The following is a 24688-nucleotide window of genomic DNA, read 5'->3' as shown; positions in this document are numbered from 1 at the left end:
ACTCAGAGCCGGCAAAACCGAACGTGCGGGAGTGGGTGAGAGACACAGCCGAAAACGGGGTGAGAGACTGCGCGAGAGCCAGTCCAGCGGTGAGCTGTTCTCCACCAACGGGGTACCCAGGGCCGATAGCATCGAACATGCGGGTGAGAGAGACAGAGCCGGGTACGGAGAGAGAGACTGCGCGAGAGCCAGTCCAGTGGCTGAACTGTCCTCCGCTAACGGGGTGTACCCAGCGCCGGTAGAGCCATGCGGGCGGGAGGAAAAGACATAGCCGAGTAAGGGGAGCTGTGCGGTAGCCAGCCAGCGGCTGAACCTGTCCGCTGAGGGGGAAGCGTACCCCTTCCACCGGGAAGAAACCCGGGAAGCCGCCATTAGGCGGAGAAGACGCCAGAAGCGGGAAACCGCCATTGAAGTGGGCGGGGCGAGAAAGGAAGAGCGGGAAACTGCCATTTTCGCGGGAAAACCGCCATCTTGATTGACATACCGCCATTGAAGTGGGCGGGGACAGAAGGAAAGAGCGGGAAACCGCCGATTTCGCGGGAAAACCGCCATCTTAGAAACAAATAAATAAATAAGAAATACTGGTGCTGCTCCCAAGGGAAGAAAGATGCCTAAGCGAGGGAATATTAACGACTTTAATTCTGAAATAGAAGACTGGGCCATGTACGTGGAACGCATAGAGATCTATTGCGAAGCCAACAAAATAGAGGAAGACGACAAGGCGATAACATTGCTAAACTCGATGGGGGCAAAAACATACGGGCTCTTGAAGCATCTAATAGCACCAAATAAACCAGCGGATCAGACCTTCGAAGAGATTGTGGCTGTGCTGAAGGACCACTTCAACCCCACACCGCTGATGCTGGCTGAACAATTCAAATTCTACGCAAGAACGCAGAAGAAAGACGAAAGCAATGCGGAATACTTGGTCGAACTGCGTAGGCTAGCGAAATACTGCCAGTTCGGAGGGAATCTGACAGAAGCGCTGCAGGACAAGTTCGGATGCGGATTGTCCAAAGAAGGGACGCAGAAGCGACTACTGGAAGAGAATGACCTCACACTGGACAGGGCTGTCCTTATAGCTGCATCGCACGAAGCCGCAGCGAAAGGAATGGCGGAAATGCAACTAAAGGCGGCGGCACTCGGGGTGGACCAAATTACTTCAAGCACAACAAAATGCTACCGTTGTGGGAAGACAACGCATGACCAGAATCAATGCTGGTTTAAGAACCAAGAGTGTAGGAAATGTGGCAAACTGGGTCACATCGCGAAGGTATGCCGGTCCGGGAAAAAGATCAATAATCAAAGGAAGCCACCACCAGAAAAGTACAACAAGGTACACAAGGTGGCTGAGAAGAGTTCAGACGAACAGAATTCAGACTCAGACCCAAACAACCAGGAGCTGGGTAGTCTGAGAATCCACAATGTGGGTAAAGAAACGGATCTACAGGCCATCTGGGTCATACTAAAAATAGCTGGAGTCCAAATAAGAATGGAGCTGGACACTGGATCAGCTCTATCAGTCATCAACCGAAGGGACTACCACCGGCTATTCTCTCACATACCTTTAAGAAATACCAAGTTCGTATTACAGGCATACACGGGGCATAACGTATACCCCGTGGGGAAAATAAGAGTCAAGGTGAGAGATAGGGGTAAAGAACACCCAAGAATGAGCTTGTACGTATTACCTGAGGGAGGACCACCACTCCTAGGACGGGAGTGGATTAAGAAAATAGACATGGAATGGCATTACCTAAAAGCCATAATGAGGGAGGACTCGGTGCAAGCTATTAGCTCAGATTCTGAAATGGATGATGATAAGACCAAGTCGAAAACGAAGACAGGCAGAAGGACTTATGGTACCAAGAAGAATAAAACTGCAGAGCAGAACTCCAGGTTGACAGAGAATTCTGAGCCTGTTCAAGCAAAGGATTCATCCATGACGGAAGAACACCGAGCTCGGACACAAACTTATGTCAAAGTACGACAACAATTAGAACAGTTGAGTGATCATCTCGTACAGGAGATGAAAAATATGGAAAAGTTCTGGGACACCGAATGGGGGAACCTGGAAAGACTACAGAGACAGCTAGCTCAAGCAGAGAGCGACCATAGAGCCATCATGGTCAAATACCAATCACATTCCCCTGATGCTGTTCAGGAACTAGAATATTTACAGAATGAACCAAAGGAAGAGGAATCTTCAGGGAGCCAGGATTTTATTCCAGTTCTTCTTTACGACTCCTTACAAGCAGAATGTGAGAAGTTGAAAGAACAGTATGAACAGGCCCAGGCTACAATTCAGAAGGGGGTTAACTCGGCAGCCTCCGAAAAGCTAGTTTCAGTAGAAGCATATGAACAACTAAAGGTTGAACATGAGCAAGAAGTCCAAAGGCTGCAGGAAATTCTTGATGAGCTCAAGGCCAAGACAGACTCATCGATAAAAGCTCCATCCATAGATGAGCAATTAGAGGTGAAAATCATGGCAGAGCATGAAAGACAGGATGTCCAAGAACTTATAAAAACATTGAAGGACACCCAAGACAAATATGAGGCGGCAATGTCTGAGGTTCAACAACTTGAAGAACAGATTCAACTGGGAATCCTTGCAGTGGAAGAACAGGACACTGTAAGAATGGTCCCTGAACATGAACTAGAGAGCATCAGGGCGCAACTTTTCCGAGCGCTGAAAGCCAAAGTTCAAGAGGAACGTAAGGTGGAAGTATTGGAGAAAGAGGTGGATGAAATGGAGAAGACTCTGATCCACCGTGTTCCCAGGGAAGAGTTAACGGTCGGCCAACTCCTTCATATGCTGAAGGACAAGACTCTACAAGGGGAACAATCTGAACACGAGCTTCAATCTTCAGGGGGAATGAGTTTGGAGCTCTCAAAAGTCACGGAGATAGCTGAGGTGGCAACACAAATTTTACAAGGATGCCAAAAGTACGTTGAATCACGTCAAGGTGAACAGAAGAAGGTGGAAACCGTTACTTCAGTAGAAGGGTTAAATAGCCTGATAACGCAATTACCGGTGGAAAGGAAGGTATTGAACTCACAAATGAGGTCCGTCGTGAAGGAATGGCAGATAATCCAGGAAGAGCGGGATGAATATGAATGCATGAAGAAGGCTTTTCAAGAAAGATGTTTAGGGAAGGAACCACCGTCAGCTAACGTCCAGACGGGGGAGGAGGAAGAAGAAGTCTCTCTCGCTGGCCTAACTCAGGACGAACCTGAATATTACCATGACCTGTTGAGTGACACTGAATATTATGAGGATGTGGTCTGCCCAGCTTGTGATGAAAACTCTCAAAGTGCTGAAATCCGGATGAAGCACTTAAGGTCTAAGGAACATAGAGAGTTGGTGGCGCTACAGCTGGCAGCCGAGAAAGGAGCTCCGAGAGTTTCAAAAAGGCAGAAAAGAAAAAGAAGAAGCAGAAGATAATAACTGTCTAAAATATTAGCACTTCTACCATTCCAGGCGGGACATTACGAAAGGAGCTAAATTAGTTGAAAAACTGGAAAATGTCAAGACAGCCAGTTGGTTGTCAAAGTCCGCACTGCTGGTTCAACAGGACGGAAGTTCAAGCTGCTACGTCAAGAAAAAGGCTATGGAGGAGTCACGCTAGCCAGGTGAACCGGCTACCCCAAAGAAATGTTGTTCGGAACGAGTCAAGATCAGAGACTGAATCTATGAACTGTTTCTGCAGAGACGGAACCTGTGAACTGTTTCCACCGAGATATATTTGTAAATTGTTTTATATGACATTGACTCCACCGAGATTATAGCTGTAATTTGTTTTATAGGAAGTTGAAGATATGTATGTTTAACGGGGACTCTGTAAGTAATAAGCTAAAAAGGGAGGATTGTAGTGTATGTACCCGTCTACCTTTAAGGGAACTATTGAATGTAACCGTTCACCTTTAAGGGAACTACTTTAGGTGTGGCACTATTTGTTTGGCTTCTGTATACTGTAATACCGATAGTGACCACACCAGTATATAAGTGTTGTAGCAGGATTTCTGGGGCAGATTCGCCCGGACCTTCGAATAGTAAAGACCTATTTGTTTGTTACTTCTGAAGTCTGTGTATTTATTAACTGCACAACCCACAGACTTTACACTCACCCCTGTCCATTCCACCCCAGTAGACGGCATGCCGCGACCCCAGGACCAGCCGGAGTCCACTCGCCCACCCAACACCAAAGGGGACGATACGCCGGTGCTCGACCCCGTTCAAGACGCGTCGTTGGAAGCTGTACCATCGCAACCATCGCCACGAAGATCTCGACGGCAAACGAGGCCACCCGACAGACTCGCCTACTCGAACTTTTGATACACTTCACCCCGCCGGACTTAATTTTAAACGAGGGGTGAATGTGGTAAACCACTGTCGTTCACTGTGTTCACTGTTGTTGTTGTTGTTGTTGTTGTCGTTCACTCTTGTTTCACTGTTATACCTGACTATGCCTCAGCTGACTCCGCCCTTGGCTACCTGGTATAAGGACGGCCGCACGGCAGCTCTCTGGCATTCGGTCGTCCACTAGAGGCATAGTCCTGATCTGTTTGAAGTGCAATTCAGTAGTTAATAAAAGCCTGTCGTTCTGAACTCTGCTCAGCCTTTTATTAGAATTGACAGCGCATCAATCCTCAAAAAACTCTTAGGTCACATGTCCGGAGCCAACAGGGGCCTTCTTTACATATGCATGTTGCGGCCCGATAACATCATTGAGGTTCGACTGTAAGTTTAACTCAGGCCTGAGAGGGGAATCCACCTGCAGTTAAAATCAGGGCCAGAAATCTCTGACATTGCAGCACTCCCTCAGAATTGGGCTTCTGTATCAGCCTAGATTGTGTGCTCAAATCCTTCCAACTCTGAGGCAAATGAGCCAAACTGATATTGATCAAGTAGTTGGGTTGCGTGAAGGAGCTTGGAAGAAATACTTATCAATATAAGGTAACAGTCCCAATATTCCAAGTAGTTACTGTCTTCCCGCCTCTCCGGAGGGCGGTGACTCACATCGTGTTACAGTTCTCCATGCGCCAACAACCCTCTGATAGATCAGTTAAGTGTCCAGGGTAATAGTTCACCAACAACAACATCAGGGGGTAGGATAGCATAGTGGTTATGTTGCTGGACTAGTAATCCAGAGACCTGGACTAAGGATCTGGGGGCTTGAATTCAAAATCCCACAATGGCAGCTGGGGAATTTAAAGTCAGTTAATTGAATAAAAATCTAGTATCAGTAATAGTGACCATGAAACGACTGGATTGTCATAAAAACTGGCGTGGCCGAGATGTGAGTCCGGACCCACAGCAATGTGGTTGACTCTTAACTGCCCTCCGAATTGGCCTAACAAGCCACTCAGTTATACCAAACCAAATGTAAAGAAGCACTGACTGCAGTGGTCAATAGAAGGCAGCTCACCACCACCTTCTCGAGAGCAAATAGGGATGGGCAATAAATGGCCTTGCCAATAACACCCATATCCCATGGAGAAATAAAAAAAACAATGTCATCTCCTCTTTTGGCTCGGTGGCAATTTTTGTTTGATAACACTCCTGTGTAATCGCCTTCGAACGTTTTACTACATTAAAGGCGCTATATGAATGCCACTGTTGTTGTTCCCTTAGCAGAGGACACATTAGCAGGTAAAGACCGTAAGATTAACTAAGGGTCTCCTTGGTCTGTTGAGCTGAGTTCCACACTTGTCATAGTCTGTAACCTAGAAGAGAAAAGGTGAAAAGACAGTTTTGATTACACTACTTTGCACAGAGAAGGGTGAAGGTGTGAAGACATAGACATAGACACAGAAGATAGGAGCAGGAGTAGGCCATTCGGCCCCTCGAGCCTGCTCCGCCATTCAATGCGATCATGGCTTATCATCCACATTCAGTACCCTGTCCCTGCCTTCTCCCCATATCCCTTGATCCCTTTAGCCTTAAGAAATATATCCAACTCCTTCTTGAATATATTTAATGAATTGGCCTCTACTGCCTTCTGTGGTAGAGAATTCCACAGGTTCACCACTCTCTGGGTGAAGAAATTCCTCCTCATTTCTGTCCTAAATGGCTCACCCCTTATCCTTAGACTGTGACCCCTGGTTCTGGACTCCCTGACCATCGGGAGAAGGACTGCCCAGAGAGATGGCAAACCCAAGAGAGAGTTCTGATGAAAGGTCATCGACGTTAACACTGTTTCCCTCTCCACGGGCACTGCCTGACCTACTGAGTCTTTCCAAAAACATTTTCTGTTTTTATTTCAAGAGAGAGTTGAAAAATAATTTGTTCAGAGTGTATGCGATGTGTCGTGGGATGTGATATTTCCTAGACAATGTGACCAGCCAGATGGCCTGCATTAGCTTCTGCCAGTGCTGTACACTCCTCTGTTATCCTGTATTTATCAGCAGAGCCACTGTATGAGCTCATTGGATCTAGTTTCTCAGATCAGTAGACATCGTGGCAGACAGGGGTAACTGATGAGCTCTGTACCATCGATGATGTCCCGTGCTGAAAGAATAATTCTGATATAATCAACAAATAATTGTATTTATATAGCGCCTTTAACATAGGAAAACATCCCAAGGCGCTTCACAGGAGCGTTTTCAGGCAAAATTTGACACCGAGCCACATAAGGAGATATTAGGACTGGCGACCAAAACCTTGCCCAAACTGTGAAAAGACTATAGGGGGTGAAATTGGCAGTAGCACAAAACAGGCAATAGCCCAACTTTCTTTTCCAGTGAACAGTGTCACCCCCTTTGAGTCATAGTCAACTGATGCTTACTCAAAATTGCCACGATCCATGCGCTTTAATTGTATGTTGTGCTGCTTGGGTCTAATAGCACATTTTTGCAATTCAAAGATGTGAATTATCTGAGCACCTCAGGATGTTAGGGTGAATGAAACACTTTTCATTTCAGGCAGGTCAGGCACAGCACAGTTAGAAGCGGTGGGCGGGGGGGTTAAGCTCGCTCTAATCTGCCCAACAAATGTGCTTCAACATCAGCCTCAGAAGAACACCCCCTACTGCACCTGTGTGACAATTGTACTGTTCCCCACACAGTCATCACCTCAGAGGTTGCCAGTTTAGTGCAAACCTTATGATGGATTGCGTCCACTAGGAATTGGATCAAGGTCACATTGGACATTGAAAGCCAATAGACTAGAAATGATGAAAGATCAGCGATGAAAAATGACTACTGAGCACGTGGTTTGAGTATAAAACAAGGCTTTAATCAACTTGTTTCAAAACATGGAGGTCTAGTTGTCTTTCACTAGTTCCTGTTTACAAAATGTTCCTGGGCAAGCTGGGCCCACGCCCGAGTATTTATACTCCTTGGACGGCGCCACCAGCTGACCGTCCCGTGTTATTTCATGCGTCATTTCTTCATGATGATGAGATTCATAACAATCAGTACCTCAGCCACTCTGCCACCGAGCCTCAGCCTCTAAAGAAGAAAGCCTTGCATTTATACGGCATCTTTCACAACATCAGGACCTCCCAAACCAATATAAAGAAGAAAGAAAGACTTGTATTGATATCGCATCTTTCACGACCTCAAGATGCCCCAAAGCGTTTATAGCCAATTACGTATTTTTGAACTGTATTCACTGTTGGATTGTAGGAAACGCGGCAGCCAATTTCCGAACCACAAGGTCCAACAAACAGCTATGAGATTAATGACCAGATCATTTGTTTTTTAGTGATGTTGGTTGAGGGATAAATATTGACCAGGACTCCCCTGCCCTTCTTCGAATAGTGCCGTGGGATCTCTTACGTCCACCTGCAAGGGCCTTGGTTTAACATCTCACCCGCAAAATGTATTTTGGTTTTAAATACAACACGCGATTGCAACTATTGTGTTGTTCTTCATGGGTGTCTTCTCAATGGGCCCCATTCATCACTGCCAAAAGCATTCTGAAATAGATAAATGATCATGATTGCAATCTTCATCAGTGCAGTCTCTTCTCATCTTGTGGAGCTGAGCAGACAATTGATTACCCACTCATGGCTATGAACTGAAAATACACCATCTCTTCCAGACTATGGTCCTACACTTGATCAGGGGAGATCCAAAGTATTCATTTATTCACTTTTCCATTAGTGGTAAATTATTTATCATTGTGCAATGACAAGAAATGATAAGGATCCTTGATAAGCCATTCTGAAAGTAATATACTTACTGACTGAAGACGAAAAATGAAAATTGTTTTTAAAATAAATGGTGCATATTCCGACTTGAACACTTGATTTGACCAATGCATCTAAATTACTACATGAATACAAGGAGAACAACAGATATTGGTCTTTGACTGGGAGCTGCTCAGGCCAATATTCGAATGTCAGATCCAAGTTATACTGTTGGCTCTGCTTCTCTTTCTAGTCAGGGAGTTCTGTGCTTGTGCGCAGCTATACGCGTGCTCTACCACCGCTCACTAAATGCCAGTCACATTTTGATGTTAGTGAAGGCCTAATAGGAATATTGGAGATAAGCCCCTTGGGCCAGCTCCGTCATTCAATGAGATCATGGTTTCATCTTGATCTGTGCTTCAAATCCCATTTACCCACCTTTGCTCCATATCCCTTGATAACCTTCCCCTTACCTATCTCAGTCTTGAAAGCTCCAATTGCCTCAGCATCCATAGCTTTTTGGGGAGAGAGCTCCAGATTTGCACCACCCTTTGTGTGAAAAAGTGCTTCCTGATTTCACTGTTGAATTGCCTGGCTCCAACTTTAAGATTATGTCCCTCTGGTTCTTGATTCTCCTGCCAGAGGAAATAGTTTCCCCATGTCTACTCTATCACAACCTTTTAACATTTTAAACACCCCACAATTGTCTTTACTATGGGGAATACAAGGGGGTCCTTGTGCATGAAACACAAAAAGTTAGCATGCAGGTACAGCAAGTAATCAAAAAGGCAAATGTAAAGTTGGCCTTTATTGCAAGGGGGTTGGAGTATAAAAGCAGGGAAGTCCTGCTACAACTGTACAGGGTATTGGTGAGACCACACCTGGAGTACTGCGTACAGTTTTGGTCTCCTTATTTAAGGAAGGATATACTTGCATTGGAGGCAGTTCAGAGACGATTCGCACGGTTGATTCCTGAGATGAGGGGGTTGACTTATGAAGAAAGGTTGAGCAGGTTGGGCCTACACTCATTGGAATTTAGAAGAGTGAGAAGTGATCTTATTGAAACATATAAGATACTGAGGAGCTCGACAAGGTAGATGCAGAGAGGATGTTTGCCCTCGTGGGGAAATCTAGAACTCAGGGGCATAGTTCCAGAATAAAGGGTCGTCCTTTTAGAACTGAGATGAGGAGGAATTTCTTCTCTCAGAGGGTCGTAAATCTGTGGAATTCTCTGTCCCAGAGAGCAGTGGAGGCTGGGTCATTAAATACATTGCATGTGGAGATAGACAGATTTTTGCAAGTTAAGGGAGTGAAGGGTTACGGAGAGTGGCCGGGGAAGTTGCTTTGAGCCCAAGATCAGCCATGATCTTATTGCATTGCGGAGCAGGCTTGAGGGGCCAAGTGGCCTATTCCTGCTCCTATTTCTTATGTTCTTATGTAAGTTTATGCAATCTGTCCTCATAATTTCAACTCCTAAACCCCGATAATGATGCCAGTTGCCTTTGTGCTTACATTGATGAAGTTAAAAGTGGGTAGGAGGCCTCTGAAGGAGATGAAGCACCATCAGACTGTCTCCTTCAGCTGGTCTCCCGCTATTTGCGAAAAGTCCAAGCGGCGTCAGATTGCCAGATTCACGCTTACGTTACGCCATGGCTTTTGTGTCAGTGCCGAGCTGGACCAACTCTGCAAAATCAGCTGGAAAAACTGTAGAAAATACGCTAACCCAAAAGGGAAATGCAGGGGATAATTTTCAACTTGATCACCTAGTCGGTAACTGCCAGAGTGTATCACGCACCTGTTGTAGAATCCGTCCAATTTTCACCGTGTTGATTTCAACAGAAATGGTAATTGGATGATTCATTTTTTTTAATTATTCATTCACGGGATGTGGGCGTTGTTGGAAAGGCCAGCATTTATTGTCCATTCCTAATTGCCCTTGAGAAGGTGGTGGTGAGCCGCCTTCTTGAACCGCTGCAGTTCTATAACAGGCGAGTGATCCATTCCGCCAGTTACTACCTAGGAAGTTGAAAATTAAGCCAGCAACTTTATGAGAACAGAGTTGGAGCTTTCTTTTAAAATTCTCATCCTTGTTTTCAAATCCCTCCATGACCTCGCCCCACCCTATCTCTGTAACCTCCTCCAGCCCTACAACGGTGGCATAGTTGTTAGCACGGTGGCATAGTGGTTAGCACTGTTGCCTCACAGCGCCAGGGACCCGGGTTCAAATCCGGCCTCGGGTGACTGTCTGTGTGGAGTTTGCACATTCTCCCCGTGTTTGCGTGGGTTTCCTCCGGGTGCTCCGGTTTCCTCCCACAGTCCAAAGATGTGCGGGTTAGGTTGATTGGCCATGATTAAAATTGACCCTTAGTGTTAGGGGGGATTAAATACGTGGGGTTACGGGGATAGGGCTTGGGTGGGATGGCTGTCGGTGTAGGGACCGGGTGCTAGGGTTTGGATGATCAGCCATGATCTCGTTGAATGGCGGAGCAGGCTCGAAGGGCCGAATGGCCTACTCCTGCTCCTATCTTCTATGTTTCTATGTTTCTAACCCTCCGAGATATCTGCACTCCTCCAATTCTGGCCTCTTGGGCATCCCCCGATTTTAGTCGCTCCACCTTTGGCGGCCGTGCCTTCAGCTGCCTTGGCCCTAAGCTCTGTAATTCCCCCCCTAAGCCTGTCAACCTCTTTCCCTCTCTCTCCTCCTTTAAGACGCTCCTTAAAACCTACATCATTCACCAAGCTTCTGCTCACCTGTCCAATATCTCCTTATGTGGCTCGGTGTCAAATTTTGTCTGATTGCACTTCTGTGAAACCCTTTGGGACATTTCACTACATTAAAGGCGCTATATAAATTCAAGTTGTTATTGTTGTTCTTCTTGTCATTCATGGACAAACCGGGGGCGGGGAGGGTGGAGGGTGGGGGGCTGGAACTTAAAATTCTATCTCAATACTTCAATGTGATGAAGCCAAAAATGTCCTTTCCCTTTCTAAGGCTGTCCCAGCGAAATTCTTTGTTTTTATTTGTTCACAGGATGTGGGCGTTCACTGGCAAGGCCAGCATTTATTGCCCATCCCTAATTGCCCTTGAGAAGGCGGTGGTGAGCCATCTCCTTGAACCGCTGCAGTAGCGGTTTGGTACGACTGAGTGGCTTGCTAGGCCGTTTCAGAGGGCAGTTAAGTGTCAAGCACATATACTGTGGGTCTGGAGTCACATATAGGCCAGGCCAGGTAAGGACAGCAGATTTCCTTCCCTAAAGGATATTAGTGAACCAGATGGGTTGATAACAACAATCCAGGATTATTCATGGTCACCATTACTGAAACTGGCTTTTCCTTTTTAATCCCAAATGTATTATAATTAACTGAATTTTAGTCCCCAGCTACCATAGTGGGATTTAGAACTCACGTCTTACAGGGATCACTAGTTGAGGCTTATCAGATTACTAGTCCAGTAACATAACCACTATGCTACCATACGTACCCCCTGTGTAAGGTTATCTGTCAGTTAGCTCTGAATTATGGGCAGCAGCTTCCTGTGGAGGGTCAGCTGAGAACTAAACGACGATCACCCAAACCTCCTTCCTTTTAGGAACTTCAGTAGCTATCAGAGTGCAAAGGTGTTCCTAAGAGTTGGCTGCCATCCAATCCAGAGGTGAAAGGGTCCTGTTCCCAGGACGCTTCTTGTTCAACACAAGCATGGACTGCGAGCGATGCCCCTTTGCTCCGCCTCAATCAGCAAGTGATTTCAGGCTGACAAATGCTGTTGACTAGTCTCAGCTGAGATTTTATGAAGCAATGTGTGGAGTTCCGCAGTCCACCTGCCAGGTCTGCATTGGCAAAATGTACATGCAAAGTGCAGAGAGTTGTTGGGATCCTTGGTGAGAATAGCAACAAATGATGTGCCCTAGCCACTGATCGCACCCCACCTCCCTGGCCACTGTCTCACGCTGAACCAGACTGTTCGCAACCTCGGTGTCCTACTTGACCCTGAGCTCAGCTCCCCACTCCATATCCTCTCCATCACAAAGACCGCCTACTTCCACATTCGAAATATCACCTGTCTGCACCCCTGCCTCAGCCCATCTGCTGCTGAAACCCTCATCCATGCTTCTGTTACCTCCAGACTCGACTACTCCAATGCTCTCCTGGCTGGATTCCTATTTTCCACCCTGTGTAACCCTGAGCTCATCCAAAACTCTGCTGCCCGTATCCTAACTCGTATCAAGTCCTGTCCGCCCATCACCCTTGTGCTTGCTGATCTATATTGGCTCCGAGTACAACAATTCCTCGATTTTAAAATTCTCATCGTCGTGTTCAAATCCCTCCATGGCCTCCCTTTCTCTGTAACATCCCCCCCCGCCCCTCCAGCGCAATAGCCCTCCGAGAACTCTAAACCTAGCCTCTTGCGCATTCACCACTTCCTTAACTCACCATTGGTGGCCGTGCCTTCAGCCGTCTAGGCCCTAAGCACTGGAATTCCCTCTGTGACCATTTTTCCCCTCTCTACCTCTCTCTCCTCTAAGAGGCTGTTTAAAATTGACATTTGTGACCAAGCGTTTGGTCACCTGCCCTTGTTTTTCCTTCTTTGTCTTGTTGTCAGTTTTTACGTATGATTAAGCTCCAGCCTCCTTGGGATGTTTTGCTATGTCAAAGGCGCTATATAAATGCAACTTGCTGTTGTGCTGATTGACCCTGTGGGAGGTCTCACATTTCGGAATCTAATCCTTAGGCGACGGGCAAGTCCAAGGTATCGCCCATCTCCCTGGATTAACCAGCTTTCTTTCTTTTTACCTCATACACAGCAGTGCTGAAATAAACACAAACACTAGCAGAAATAACGCTGCATATTTAGCAGGTAAACCTCTTTTAACGTGACATTAAAATAAGATCTAAAATACTATATTGTAGGAGTCTACGTACTCCTAGCAAAAAAATACTGAACTCGGAGAGGTTCAACAGAAAAGGTTTAATTGTTGAGACTGCATGTTGAACACAAAATGGCGTCAGAGCCGACACCAAGTCCGACTGCCTTTCATCAGTCCACAGCTTCGACTGCTCCTCCCCCGCTCTGGGCTTAACTATGTTGCAGATCGAGTTTCTTAAAGGTGTGATCCTTTTTAAAGGCATGACGCCTGATTTATAGTCTACGGACCGAAAAGCGGATTGTGTCCTTTCTGTGGTCGGTACGCCACACAGCTCCCCCCAGAATCCGCTAGTAGGGAGTGTACGAACTGGCGTGGCAGCTTGATGGCACAGCCGGAATGGCTCTTGGCGGTTGGTGTCGGGAGCGGGGCGATCGGATGCGTCGGGCTCTTAGGCGGTCTGCCCCGCGGTGGGGGTTGGCCCACTTGAACGGGTTCGTCGGGCTCTAGGTGCGCCAGCTTGAGCCGGTCGACCGACACCTTGTCAGTTCTGCCGCCCACTTCGAGGAGGAAGAACTTGTTCCCCGTCTGGAGTACCTTGTAGGGTCCGTCGTATGGGGGCCGTAGAGGTCCTCGGTGGGCGTCATGGTGCACGAAAATGAATTTGGCCATGTGCAGGCTAGGTGGTACGCGGGTTGCTGGTTCGCCATGCCGGCCGGTGGGTACCGGAGCGAACTGTTGTGCTCGGTTGGCGAAAGCACGGCATTGCTGGTCAGCCGACCAGGGGGTCGTGGCGGTGGGCAGGAATTCTCCGGGTACGCGCAGCGGCTGGCCGTACACGAGTTCCGCCACCGAGGCTTGCAGGTCTTCCTTGACCGCGGAGCGTAGGCCAAGTAGCACCCACGGGAGGCGGTCGATCCAAGCCTCGTCCTCGAGGCTGGCGCGGAGGGACGCCTTCATGGACCTGTGGAATCGCTCGCACAGTCCATTGGCTTGGGGGTGGTAAGCCGTGGTGCGGTGAACGGCCACCCCGAGGTTTCGGGCGATGGCGGCCCACAGATCAGAGGTGAACTGCGGGCCTCTATCCGACATCATGTCGGAGGGGACGCCGAACCGAGCGACCCAGGTACCGATGAACACCCTCGCGATGTTGGCGGTGGTGGTGGACGTCAGTGGAATGGCCTCGGGCCAGCGGGTGGTACGGTCCACGATTGTCAGCAGGTGCGTGTGACCTTGTGATGGCGGCAGGGGGTCGACGAGGTCGGTGTGGACGTGGTCAAACCTTCTTTCTGACATGGTGAACTCCTCGAGTGGGGCTTTGACGTGCTGGTGGATTTTGGCACGCTGGCAAGCTATGCAGGATCTGGACCAGACGCGCACACCTTTGCACAGGCCGCACCAGATGAATCGGTTGGCCACCAGTCTAATGGACGCGCGGGTGCTGGGGTGTGAGAGGCCGTGGACGATGTCGAACACCCGTTTTCGCCAGGACGCCGGGACTACGGGGCGGGGTTGCGCCAAGGAGGTGTCGCATTTGACTGTGACGGCGGACGGGCCGTAGGCAACGTCGGTCAGTCGCAGCCCTGGGAGGGTTGTGGGCGCAGAGAGCAGATCGGGGTCGGTGCGTTGCTCCGCTGCCAGTTGAGCATAGTCCACTGCCAGGTGGGCGCCGTGGATGGCGGGGCGGGATAGGCAGTCGGCCACCACGTTGTCTCGACCGGAGACGTGCCGGATGTCCGTGGTGAATTCGGACACCGCGGCGAGCTGGCGTTGTTGCCTGGCTGACCATGGGTCCGCAGATTTCGCCATCGCGAATGTCAGGGGTTTGTGGTCGACAAACGCGGTGAAGGGGCGGCCCTCCAGAAGAAATCTAAAATGGCGGACTGCCAGGTACAGTGCGAGGAGCTCGTGGTCAAAGGCGCTGTATTTGGCCTCCAGGGGGCGCAGTTGGCGGCTGAAAAAGGTCAGCAGTTGCCAGGCCCCGTCGACCCACTGTTCGTACATGGCGCCGACCGCGTGGTCGGAGGCGTCCGTGGTGAGGGCCACCCTGGCGTTGGGCTGTGGGTGAGCGAGCATGGTGGTGTCGGCGAGCGCCTTTTTGGTCGATTCGAAAGCGGTCAACATGTCCGCCGACCACTTGATCGCCATTCTGTCTTTCTTACCCCGGAGGGCGTCGTATAGGGGCCGCATGAGGGAGGCCGCTCCGGGAATGAAGCGGTTATAAAAGTTGATCAACCCCAAGAACTCCTGGAGGCCTTTGATGATGGTAGGCCGGGGGAACTGCTGGACGGCTTGCACCTTGGCGGGCAGGGGAATGGCTCCGTCCTGCGTGATGTGGTGGCCGAGGAATTCGATCCTGCTGAGGCCGAATTGGCGCTTGGCTGGGCTGATGATGAGCCCGTGCTCACTGAGCTGCTGGAACAGGGTGCGGAGGTGCTCGATGTGTTCCTGCTTGGAGGAACTAGCTACCAGGATGTCATCCAGGTAGACAAAGAGGAACTTCAGGTCCCGGAGGACCGAGTCCATGAGCCGCTGGAAGGCCTGGGCCGCGTTTTTGAGGCCGAAGGACAGCCGGAGGAACTCGAATAGCCCAAAAGGGGTGATTATGGCCGTCTTGGGAACGTCCGTGGGGTGGACTGGCACCTGATGGTAACCGCGCACCAGGTCGACTTTGGAGAAGACTGAGCGGCCAGCCAGTCTAGCCGAGAAGTCTTGAATGTGCGGTATGGGGTACCGATCCTGCGTGGTGGCGTCGTTTAGGCGCCGGTAGTCCCCGCAGGGGCGCCATCCCCCATCGGGTTTGGTGACGATGTGGAGTGGGGAGGCCCAGGGGCTGTTGGAGTGGCGGATGATGCCGAGCCGTTCCATTGTGGCGAACTCGGCCTGCGCGATCTCTAGCTTGGCCGGGTCCAGCCTGCGGGCGTGGACCCGGTGGGCCTGTGGTGGGGATGAAGTGTTCTACCCCGTGCTTAGCAACTTTTGCGGAGAAGGCCGGGTTGGTGAGGGCTGGGAACTCAGCCAGGAGTGCTGAGTAGTCGTCCGTTGAGCGGGCGCGGCACTGCCACACCATTTTGGCGGGTTGGGGGGCAGTCATGGCGCCCGGGATAGGTGACATGGTGTTCATGTCCACGAGGCGGCGCCGAGGCATGTCGATCAACAGGCCGTGGGCGCACAGGAAATCTGCACCGAGGAGCGGGGAGAGCACCTTGGCGGTGATAAACTCCCAGTGGTAGCGGCGGCCTGCGAGGTCGATGGTGACGGTGCGGGTGCTGTACGTCCGGATGTCGGTGCCGTTGGTGGCAGCCAGCGCAGGGCCGCGGCCGCCTCGCTGGATCTCGAGGGCGGACATGGGGATGATGCTGCGCTGCGCACCCGTGTCGCATAGGAAACGGTGTCCGGAGGCGCTGTCCGTAACGTACAGCAGCGCGCCTGCTTGCCCCACGGCCATCGTGTAGGCCGGTGTGGGGGCGGTTGGAAACGTGCAGGGGTGGCTGCAGCGGCGTGCCCGTGCGCCAAACCGGTTATGGAAGTAGCAGTAGCCCTGGGTCGGAGGGCTTGGGGGACGTGGGGGCCTGGGGGGCCTCGTGGCCGAGCTGTGTGGCCGCGCGATAGAGGGTGGAGCGCGCGCCGATGCTGCGGAGGCCAGGTCGGGGGTGACGGCATGGTTGGAGCCGGCGGACAGGAGCTTATCGGCTTCGTCGGCCAGGGCCTCGAGGTCCGTGAGGCTGGATGCCACGATCGCCGGGCGGATGCTGGGAGGTAGTTGGCGGATAAAGAGCGTGCGGAAGAGGGAGCCGGGCGGTTTCTCGTCGGTCAGAGCAAGCATGTGTGAGAGCAAGTCTGACGGCGTGGAGTCACCGAGGCCCGGGAGGTCGAGGAGGTGGCAGTTGCGCAAAAATTGGGAGGCTGTGAATTTTTTAAGGAGCGCGGCCTTGAGATGTGCGTACTTGCCTTCCTCCGAAGGGTTTTGTAGTGTCGTCCAGACTTTCGTGATTGTGGAGCTGCCCAGGGAGGGGAGGAGGTAGTCGTACATCGTTGCGTCGGCGGTGATGCCGCGGAGTTGGAATTGCGATTCGGCTTGAAGGAACCAGGCGGTGGCTAGGTTCTCCCAGAACTCCGGCAGCTTCACAGAAACTGCGTTTGTGTCAGCCATGGTTACGCTTTGGAGTCGTCCTGAGCGTCGGGGTCACCAATGTAGGAGTCTAAGTACTCTTAGCAGAAAAATACTGAACTCGGAGAGGTTCAACAGAAAAGGTTTAATTGTTGAGACTGCATGTTGAACACAAAATGGCGTCAGAACCTACACCAAGTCCGACTGCCTTTCATCAGTCCACAGCTTCGACTGCTCCTCCCCCGCTCTGGGCTTAACTATGTTGCAGATCGAGTTTCTTAAAGGTGTGATCCTTCTTAAAGGCATGACGCCTGATTTATAGTCTACGGACCGAAAAGCGGATTGTGTCCTTTCTGTGGTTGGTACGCCACAATATTAACCCAAACCAGAAAAAATTCTACTCAGCCCGTTCGGGGCTGACTTTCCTCCCCATTTTCAGGTAGCGGCATGGCGTACATAGGACCCACCCCCCCAGTGGAATTTTGGTTACCAATGGGCAGATAGGGTGTGCGCCTCGTATCCCCCACCCGTTGGTACTTGGCATGGAGTGGCCTAACCAGCGGCTCATAAAGGGGTCGAGGCAAGCCGCTCTATAAATGGCAAGGATAAGTTTTTTTTAATCGTTTCTGTGGGGTCAGGAGAAACATTAATGCTCCTCCTGGCCCCACAAAGATCTTCCTATCTGTTGCCAGCCCCTCTCTGCAGCACCCCCCCCAACCCCCCTCCCCGAGATTGCCTGCCCCACCCTTCCCCTTTCAGGCAGCATTTCCAGCTCGGTTACCAAGTCGACCATCTACCTCCCGCCCTGATGGAATCGGACACATGAACATTCACGCCATTGTCCCTACACCCCTCCATTCTATCTTATTTCTCATTCGCGCAGTTGTCATAGAGTCATAGGGGGGAAAAATTTGGTTGGTTTGCAGGGATGTTTGCACCGCTCATGAAATTAACTAGACATTTTGTGGCGGCGCTAAACACTATCGCCACGATCTCCTGCGCCTGCAGATCGTGCCGTCAGTCGAGTGTGCAACGCCCCAGTAGCACCCCGGATCGGATATTGAGTGGCGCCCCCTGTCTTACCGCCTGCCGCTAGCAACGACAGGTTGAGGGGAGCGTTTTGCAGTCGGGAAGGGACTGGGGGAGCGCTATTTAAAGGCGGCCGCTTCCTGCCTTCTTTTGTCGGTGAAATCTTTGCACCACGCATTCTGAGTGAGAGAGAGAGAGACTGCAGGAGATATTCAAAGCTGTGTTGAGGAGTTTTGGGTTCTGAGCAGCACTTTGCAGGTTCTTTCTGATTTGATATTCCTTGCATCGATTTAGAAGTGACTATGGCGGCTGCACTCTGAGCACTTTCCCTGGGCCTCCTTTGTTCTTTCCAACAGATTTGATGTTCGGGTCTCTCCAGGCCGAGATTCAAGGCGGCAATGACCAGGGTGTGGATGGAGAGCAAGATCGACCCTCACTTTTAAGAACTGGCCGGCGCCAGTGTGTCTGTGTTCCATTGCTGACTGACATGAGCTTCGCCCGTGCTCTGAGGTAGCGCCTCACTCCTTGGCCTTTGCGCCTTAAGACAGGTGTCTGGCGCTTAATTTAGCGCTCCAATCACCTCCGGGAGCGATAAAAGCCAAGTTTGCAGTCGGAGGCGGTAATTAGCGCCAGGCGCTAAACTTTGCGCCCGGCCGATAATTGCGCCCCAAATGGGGCGATACTGAATTTCTCCCCCATAGAGTCATAACGGCACAGAAGGAGGCCATTCGGCCCATCAAGTCCGTGCCAGCTCTCTGCAGAGCAATCCAGTCAGTCCCATTCCCCCGCTCTATCTCCGTAGCCCTGCGTTTATTTCCCTCAAGTGCCTATCCAGTCTCCCCTTGCATATTTATTTCTAACTTAAATGTTACATTCTTTCAACCTATTTCGATCTATCCTTTCCTTTCCAGCCTACCTTCCCCCTTTAAAAAAGATTCAACTTCGGTTTGCTTTATTTTCTTCGGTGTGACCGTTTTGAAGGGAGTTTTTACTTTTTTCTTTCATTGGCTGAAAATGGCGCCAAACTTCCAGCCAATCGAAAGCCTGGAAAATGAAGATTGGCCTAATTGCAACTTAGGGAGCGTTTATACCACAGCTATAGCGTGGATGTGAAATACAGCCGTGACTCCAGAGTCTGGGTCTGACCTGGACAACGGGATGGAGCAGATCGAGGGGCCGCTGGAAGATCCAATCTCACTCGACTTCACGTCAGAGCCAGTTTGGTTTGCACTCCGCTAGTTTAGCATTGGTGCAAAGGCAACACCAACAGGAAACTTGTGTGTGGAAATGCATGGTGAGATGCCCACCCAACCGCACCTGGGCAATTGACCTCACCTGGTGATCAGCTTCAACTTTAAAGCTCGCACCGCGCCATTTATTCACACAAAATTAGGCTTGGATGTTCCATCGCTGAAGATGAACAGAGAGAAATCTAGCCCAAGGTGTTTAAAAGTTCAAGGGCTAGAAATTGGCCTCCTTAGCACCTCCCGTTAGTGCCTCCGCGGGGCGATAACGGGGCGCTAACCACTTACCTACCGGGCGCGGTGAGACGAGCGACTCCCGCTAAATTGACCGAGAGGTTTGCGGCGGCGGTAACACATTGCGGCACGACCTCCTTCGCCCGGAGATCGTGACGCCATTGTCCCGCGCATCGCCCCGGTTCCGCCCCCCCCGCAGCATCGGCAGGCGACAACACCAACAGCTGCAGCGGGCATTGTTCGGGAGGCCGGGCGCTTCGGGGGGCACGAGTTAAAGGGCATGTTGTAAGCAGTAAAATCGTTGCCACTTAGTAATTGAATTTTTTCCCTTTTCCTTCGGCCGCGATCGATCAGCCCGGTGCTCTGCTGGAGTGCGCGGGGCTGAGCGGGTCGGATCGCGGCCGCCGTCGGGGACCAGCTAACTGGCCCGTCCCTTTAAGGGAGAGAAGGAGCCTCAGATCACGGGACATTGTGCAGCGCTGCAGAGCTGCTGCCCCGCCTGCGTCCTTTAGCGTTCCAGGAAGGAAGTGGTAACGCTTGATTTAGCGCTCCACTTCCTTCCTAGAGCGCTAACACCAAATTTACAAAAAGCTGGGAATCATTAGCGCCCGGCGCTCATTTTTCCAGCTTTCTAAAGTTAGCGCCCCCACACGGGGCGATGCTGAATTGCTCCCCCCAAATCTCTTAAACTTCACGTTAAGTAACATTGATCAAAATTGACCTAATAAAATCATGAAACAGTTTGATAGGGTAGACACAGAGATGTTTTCCACTTGTGGGGGGGGGGGGAGACCAGAACTAGGGCTCATTGATATAAGATGGTCGCTAATAAATCCAAGAAGAAATTCAGGAGAAACTTCTTTACCCAGAGAGTGGTGAGAATGTGGAACTCGCTACCACAGGGAGTGGTTGAGACGAATAGCAATAGATGCATTTAAGGGGAAGCTAGGTAAACACATGAGGGAGAAAGGAATAGAAGGTTATGCTGATAGGGTTGGCTGAAGTAGGGTGGGAGGAGGCTCGTGTGGAGCACAAACGCTGGAATGGACTAGTTGGGCCGAATGGCCTGTCTCTGCGCTGTAATTTCCACGGAATTCTATGTAATGCAACGAATCTGCTTCCACCGTCCTTCCAAGCAGTGAATTCCAGATCATAACAACTCGCTGCGTAAAAAGAAATCTCTTCCTACCCCCCCTGGGTTTTTGCCAATTATCTTATAAACATTCGAAGTTTAAACAAAAGTAGCTGACTTGGTCAAAAATCACTTCCGTGGGCCTGTTTGTTTTAATGTGGCTGATCAATATTTCTCTTGCACGCCTGTCCTTGTACAAGCTGTAATGGCCAGTCTCCTGCAGCACTGCTTACTCTTGAGATTGGGAAGAAGCCCTTGATGTGCCAAGATTCCCAACTGACAAATAGTTGGGAAAGGCGCAATGACAGTAATAACAAAGTGACTAATGCACACTGCGATAGAGCTGGACTGCAATCTTTAAAGTATTTTCTCCCTTTCTTGTTACTGAAGGTCTTGGCTCGCGCTTGGCTCCAGTTTCATAAGGACTAGATAATTTGTTCAGATACCTTGCTCAGCCTGATCCTCCGGCCGTCCAACGTGAGCACTGGCAGAATGCATTGGCTCTGAAAGAGGTTCTCAGTTACCCTCAGCACCTCTCCCTACGAAAATATTCAAAGAAAGCCTTGCATTCATGTAGCGCCTTTCACCGCCCCAGGACCGTCCCAAAGCACGCAATTGCAGTCCCCCCCCCCCCCACTAGCACTCTCACCTCTGAGTCAGAAGGTTGTGGGTTCCAGTCCCCACTCCAGAAACTTGAGCACAATAATCCAGGCTGTCACTCCCAGTGCGGTACTGAGGGAGTGCTGCACTGTCAGAGGTGCCGCCTTTTGGATGAGACGTTAAACCGAGGCCCCATCTGCCCTCTCAGGTGGACGTACAAGATCCCGTGGCCACTATTTTGAAGAAGAGCGGGGGGTGGGGGGTGGGTAGGGAGTTCTCCCCGGTGTCCTGGGGCCAATATTTATCCCTCAACCAACATCACTAAAAAAAACAGATGATCTGGTCACTATCACATTGCTGTTTGTGGGAGCTTGCTGTGCGCAAATTGGCTGCCATGTTTCCTACATTACAACAGTGACTGCACTTCATCAGCTGTAAAGCTCTTTGGGACGTCCTGCGGTCGGAAAAGGCGCTATATAAATGCAAGGCTCTTCTAAACATTCTGGTACCTTCTAATAAGAGAACTTTCCAGTTTCCCGGTCTGAATTAATCCGCAGCACTTCTTTTCCAAAGTATAAGCGGACAGTGGACCAGAGATTGATGGCCGACAATGAAAAATAAAAATTATCATTCAACGGCAGAAACAAAATTATATCCTTTTGGGTGAAATTTATTCATTGAATTCTGCCTTTTTTTTCTGTTTATCTTAAAAAAGATTGGAATTTTAAACTTCAGGCAAGTGTTGGTTCAGTATATTCAGTTCCCAGGTCGCATCCATTCTGGAAATGAACTGATTGCATATTTTTTGGTTTTATTCTCTGCAAAGATTAAAGGAGGCATAAGAATGAGTGATGAATCAGATGAATTGAATATTTTGTTTGGTTTCTGGATTCACAGGCTAAAGGCTTAGAGATACTGGGTTTACAGGGAATCATTTTTAATCCATTGTTACGGAGCAGTTGCCACGCAGTACAAGAAAGAAATTATTGGGCCAGAAATTCAGGTCTCCACGGGTGAGTACGCGCTGGGTACTCACATGTAGGCCCAACGAAAGTGCCGATTTCATGCATGCACTGCGCATGCGCGGGAAAACGGAACTTCCATTACCTTAAAGGAAGGGGTTCACAGGTCGAACGCGTGCGCCGGAGAGGCAGCGCGTAGACCTGGTACATCCGTTTTTTTGCAGCTTTCTCCAGGAGGGTAAGTCTCCAGGAGTTACACTTTTAAAAAGCAGTCGCAAGGCCTGCTTTTAACAAGGTAAGTGGTGAATTAAGTAAAATTAAAACATTTTTTCCACAGGTTTATTATTTTTAAATACTTTAAAGAAAGGTAAGTTTATTTTTAGCCCTGTTAAAAACTGTAATTATTTTTTTCAAAAATTTCAATTATTGTTTAAAATAGTTATTTTATGTAATTTAGAGTTATTTTAAAAATGCGATTTTTTAAAAATGTATTTGAAGTTTTAGTTATGTTTTGGGGCTGAACTCCTATTCTTAGATTTGACAGCTCTTCCTGTCAAATCTATGAATAGAGATTCCCTGCTACCATTGGCTCTCCATGGCCCATGTGATCCCAGGGGATGCTTCGAACGAACTGCGCCCCTGGGATACGCAAGCACTGCGTGCCGGCAGTTGGAGCAGGCCCAGGATCAGAATCCCAGGCGGGCCCACAGCTCAACGGCAGGAGCGCTAGGTAAGTGCAGGTCGGAGGCTTACACCCGCGGGATAAGGGGTCGGCCATTTGAGACTGAGATGAGGAGGAATTTCTTCACTCAGAGGGTTGTGAATCTTTGGAATCCTCTACCCCAAAGGGCTGTGGATGCTGAGTCTTTGAGTATATTCAAGGCTGATAGATGTTTGGACTCTAGGGGAATCAAGGGATATGGGGATCAGACGGGAAAGTGGAGTTGAGATCGAAGATCAGCCATGATCTTATTGAATGGCGGAGCAGGCTCAAGAGGCCATATGTCCGACTCCTGCTCCTAATACGTATGTTCTTATGTTCTTATGAAAGGATAGAGGAACTGAGGAAGGCGCAAAAAAGATTTACAAGGCTGATACCAGAACTGAGAGGTGATAACCATCAGGAAAGATTGAACAGGCTGGGGGCCACTACTCTAGAAAAGAGAAGGTTGAGGGGTGACCTGACAGAGGCTTTTAAAATAATGAAGGGGTTTGAAAGGGTAGGCATATAGAAGATTATTCTACTCATGGGGAGAGTCCAAAGTAGGGCCTATAAATATAAGATAGTCACCAATCAATCCAATAGTGAATTTGTGAGAAACTTCTTTACCCAGAGAGTGGTGAGAATGTGGAACTCGCTACCACAGGGAGTGGTTGAGGCGAATAGTATAGATGCATTTAAGGGGAAGCAAGATAAGTACATGAGGGAGAAAAGAATAGGTTATGCTGATAGAAAGACTTGCATTTATATAGCGCCTTTCGTGACCACCGGACGTCTCAAAGCACTTTACAGCCAATTAAGTACTTTTTGAAGTGGAGTCACTGTTGTAATGTGGGAAACGCGGCAGCCAATTTGCACACAGCAAGTTCCCGCAAACAGCAATGTGAAAATGACCAGATAATCTGTTTTTGTTGTGTTGGTTGAGGGATAAATATTGGCCAGGACACCAGGGATAACTCCCCTGCTCCTCTTCGAAATTGTGCCTTGGGATCTTTTACATCCACCTGAGAGAGCAGACGGGGCCTTGGTTTAACGTCTCAGTCGAAAGACGGCACCTGCGACAGTGCAGCACTCCCTCAGCACTGCACTGGAGTGTCAGCCTGGATTTATGTGCTCAAGTCCCTGGAGTGGGACTTGAACCCGCGACCTATCTGACTCAGAGGCAAGAGTGCTACCCACTGAGCCACAGCTGACACATGATAGGGTTAATGAAGTAGGATGGGAGGAGGCTCGTGTGGAGCATAAACACTGGCACAGACCAGTTGGGCTGAATGGCCTGTTTCCTATACTGTGAATTCTATGTAATTTTTTAAAAACCCTCACTGACCCCAAAACTCAAACTGCTGCACTGTGCTATTAGTGGAGATTTGATCTAAAAGTTTAATCACCTTAAGTAAAACACTTTAATATACTGTTCTTTTAAATTCTTTTGTATATCCCAGGATTTGATATTGATTTTTTCAGCATACTTTCAAATGCAGAAAGAAACGTTTTTATTTATTTGTTTTTATGGGATGTGGGCATCGCTGGCAAGGCCAGCATTTATTGCCCATCCCTAGTTGCCCTCGAGAGGGCGGTGGTGAGCTGCCTTCTTGAACCGCTGCAGTCCGTGTGGTGAAGGTACTCCCACAGTGCTGTTAGGGAGGGAGTTCCAGGAT

The sequence above is a fragment of the Somniosus microcephalus genome, chromosome 8 (assembly GCF_052327205.1).
Source record: "Somniosus microcephalus isolate GS21.2 chromosome 8, FLI_Smic_1.0, whole genome shotgun sequence".
NCBI classification, from domain to species: domain Eukaryota; kingdom Metazoa; phylum Chordata; class Chondrichthyes; order Squaliformes; family Somniosidae; genus Somniosus; species Somniosus microcephalus.
The sequence above is the reverse complement of the archived record's forward strand: the minus strand, read 5'-3'. Positions refer to the sequence as shown.